This window comes from Halyomorpha halys, unplaced genomic scaffold, assembly GCF_000696795.3.
Source record: "Halyomorpha halys isolate HHAL.00 unplaced genomic scaffold, Hhal_1.1 Scaffold71.1, whole genome shotgun sequence".
Classification (NCBI taxonomy): Eukaryota; Metazoa; Arthropoda; class Insecta; order Hemiptera; family Pentatomidae; genus Halyomorpha; species Halyomorpha halys.
In genome coordinates this window covers 2,580,875-2,585,037 of record NW_027107476.1, presented here as the reverse complement: position 1 = coordinate 2,585,037, position 4,163 = coordinate 2,580,875, and the positions used below count along the sequence as shown (strand labels likewise).

General features: G+C 31.0%; 1 non-coding gene across 1 annotated transcript in view; it reads left to right on the top strand.

The window, feature by feature from the left end:
- Window positions 1-4,163, top strand: part of LOC106692795 (uncharacterized) — a 377,688-nt gene that overhangs the window by 267,357 nt on the left and 106,168 nt on the right. The window contains exon 4 of the transcript XR_010842978.1: window positions 739-785. This is a non-coding gene — a transcript (uncharacterized protein). The remainder of the gene's footprint in view (window positions 1-738; window positions 786-4,163) is intronic.

Here is a 4,163-nt window from a genome sequence, read left to right as displayed (position 1 = left end):
GAGAGAGAGAGAGTGGGGGGGAGAGGGAGGAGGGAGGGAGAATACAACAAGGGAAGATTATTCTAGGTCATCATTCCTTTTGAACACCAAGACGAATGAAAAATAAAACATATTTGGGTGGAATAGTACATTATTAAAATTTGTAAAAGCTATTTTTTATATTGGCGTCTGCTGATATCGGGTTGTTAGAAAAAGTTTAATAATAAATATATTCAATAAATTAATATATTTTAATCGAATTTATTTGTGATATGGTGATCGGAACATGCAATCAAATGGTTAATCATTTAATGTATATATTACATACTGTAGGTTTCAAAACTCGTATCAAAATTGTACCTTGATATTTATCGTAGAATAATAATGTTCAGTGAAACGTAGGAATTAAATTGTCTAATAAATTAATAATTTGTATTACAACCTAATGTTTATTTGGTTATCATTATTTGAAGGTAAAGTATTTTCCTCTTCCCTTTTAACTATCAACATCACTTAAGGAAACGTATATCTTTATCTGATTACAGTTATAATTTATTTTATTTAATGAGGATAATTTATTGTTATTTTTACTCGCTCTCATCGTTGTACAACAAGTATTAAACGTTTATGATGCTGCCATATATAGGAAATTCCTTTTGTGAAAACTCCTTGCGTTATGTGCATTTTACTAAGTCTACTTCCTTTTATTTGAAACTTGCAATTAAAAGTAATAATTTACAGTATTTCTTTTCTTTTCAGGTCTATACCACAAATGTTCGCAATCAACCGCAAAGACAAAGGCCAAGGTAAGAAACGTTTCCCGTTTTATCATCATAAAAATTTTATGTGTCTCGGTTTATTGTATATCGTTTTATTGCACTGCAACTCAGTTGGAAACATGGGTCGGCTTGTAAAAAATCGAATAGCACTGCTGGTTATTAATAAATTGTTATTTCTAACATGGTAAATGATTAGATATGATACAAGGCATACAATATAGATTCCGGAAGGATAGGAATAAAACTGTAATTGTGTGCTAAAGTTGAGTTTTCGTAAATTTTCAGAAATGCTGGTTTGTCGCCGTCGAATTCAGTCCCGAGGACTATGGATTGGAAATTTTAGATAAGTTTGATGTTAGACAAACAGATTTAAATAATATGTAGTCTTAGATTGGTATCGAATAAATTAATTACAAAGTGGACATTTAAATGGCGATTTTTTGCTATTTCATGTCTGCATATATGTTATATTCAGACAGGTTACAATATTAATTAAAAAATAGGAGTGCATGCATATATATTAAAAATAACGGGAATTACTAAAGTCTAAATAACAATAATTCAATTTCACACAGAATCAATGGAGTTAGAAGCATCGAGCTTTACCACGGTGCTATTATATATATATAAATCCAGCAGATTTGAGCATTGTAGTATTATTAATTAGTCAGGATTAAATTTATGTAACTAAACGTCAATAGAACTTATTTCCAATAAACATTAATTCCATCCGAAAACGATTTTTTTTCACTACCGAAAGAAAGAACTTGTTACAAGTTACGTGATATACGATTTAATTTAAGGCCAATGATCCTTCCATTGTATCCCAATCCCACATCACCACCCTCGAAGAATGGTGCCAAAACTGGAGTATTAAAATAAATTCCAATAAATCCCACCAAATCACATTTACCCTTCGTCGTAAACCTTCGTCTTGCCCTACAGTATCTTTTAATAATACCCCACTCATTCCTGTTGAACAGATCCGTTACTTAGGACTAAATCTGGACAAACGACTGACATGGAATCCTCATACAAGACTGAAAAGAAAGGAAACTGCTCGTCGATTCCGACTATTACAACATTTACTAGACGGTCCAAACTTCCAATCCATTACAAAAGACTGATCTACATGACTATTATAAGGCCTATTTGGACATATGGAGTTGAGCTTTGGGGCTCCACTAAGCCATCTAATTCCTCTCGAATCCAATCCTTACAATCCAAAATCCTTAATGCTCCGTACTTTGTCACAAATCAAATCATCCATCAGGACCTCAATGTCCCCTATGTTGTCGATTTGGCCAGAACCAGATACCAATCCTTCCATAATAAACTTCCCAACCACCCAAACCAACTCGTTTCTAACCTGTTTTCTCCTTCACTACCTAATAATCCTCCTAGACGTCTGAAAAGAAGATGGCCTCGAGATCTTCTCCTTTAGAAATGTTTTTGGAATTCTATCAATGGGTAGATTCTCCACATGTATTTATCATGTCATAATATCAGTTATAGCAAATATACTTGATGTGTATATATGTATACAGTTGTAAATATCAATAAATAAATTATTAAAAAAAATTTAAGGCCCATACTGTGGTAAATAACTTTGTGATTGTTATTTTCATTTCAGAAATCGGTTTTTATTTTTAATATAAATACATAATAATTTCTTGATCTATATCAGGCATGTGAAGGTAAATAACTTCAACTGTTCTCTCAGTAAATATGACTACTCATGATGCGAAAGATACAAGTAAAGGCCAAATAATCTTAGTGTTCAGATAAGAATAATCTATTGAATAATACGTGTTTAAATTTATGAGATGATAGACAAGTAGGGCGTAGAGAATAAAGAAATATTTTTTTTATTGTCCATAAGCCACGGCTGAACACCGACCAAAGAATTATTTTTGTCTTTCTTTTTTTTTTGTTTTCTTTTAAACTGTTAAGCGTGATAGACGAAAGGTTATTCCGGACAAGGCTAGAGGAGAACACTTTTCAAAATGATATAATGGATCATATTCGAAATGGTGTACACCGCTCGGTGTTATTGTGCAGGAAGCGAATTATATTTGAAATATCGGGCAGGAAATAGTAGGTTTCGAAAAGTCTTGAACGGCTTCATCAGGGCTATGAGTCATTTCCTAAGGCCTCATTTCGTCCACCGTAATGATCGAATGAAGTTGCGTCACTGGCCAACTGAGAAAATATCGGTGGTACCTGTGCTCTACATTGGCAAATAAGATAGTTATTGCTTCCTCACGGCGGAATCAACGAGATATTTTTTATGTTGAAAAAAAGAATTATGTAACTGATTACCCCTATATTTCTTAAAGCTGTTGATTCATAATAAAGTTTTAATCAACAATTCATGATTACGAAATGTATGTTATATTATTTATTTATTTTTTTTTAATAATAATACTTTTATTTATTGGTAGCTATTACAATCTGCCACACAGTTGTGAGCAATAGGTAATAGTGATGAATGATCTCATACATACTAAAATAAAATAAAATAAATAAATGAATAAAAAAAAAATTTTAAAATATATACAAACAAAATGAACATAATCAAACTATCTGTATGAAAAATAAAATAACATAATGATAAAATGATATAGTCTCTAGTCACATTTACACTCTAATATACAATATTTACACAATCGACCTGAGGATCCCTGAGCCCACTCTATCCCCCACGTGTGAGGGGTAGAGCAGAGCTCAAAAGATCCCAGCGCATCCCTCTCGCCACATAATATTTGTTTAAAAAAGAAAAATTATTGGATCAATCAATAAGATTGACCTAATTACATCTTATTAATTATGAAATTAGAAATTTTAACAAAAAAGTTATAAAGAAAAGTACACATACAATACATAAATAATATGCATGTTTGGTTATTTTATATGTATTATTTGCTTCGTTTTAACTGACAATTATCTTTAATAATGGATTTGCGAAAAGATTTTTACTTGTAGTATAAGGACGAGTTTGTTTATTTTTTCTGATATTCGAAATAGAGCCACGTTTATATATGAATCGAGCATCTCTCAACAAAAGTTTTGCTTTATTCAACAGATATTCCTTAGAAATTATTTTAATGTAATATACTTGAGTAATTTAAATATTTACCTAATATTTTTTTTCTCAGATGAAGATGGAGTAATAATTTTATTTTATATTATGAACTTTTATTTACTCTAAATGCATACGAAGTATTTCTAAACAGTAACATACTTTTCGGTCATAGTTCTGTGAGCAAACTTTTGGTATTGTCTCCAGTTTTCAATCCATTAAATCAAGTCTCAAGAATCTTTTGGAAGACCTGAAAACTTTTTATTGCTCAGAAATTAGACAAAGTTTATAAATCGAATAAAAAAGTTTCAGCGCATGTCAGC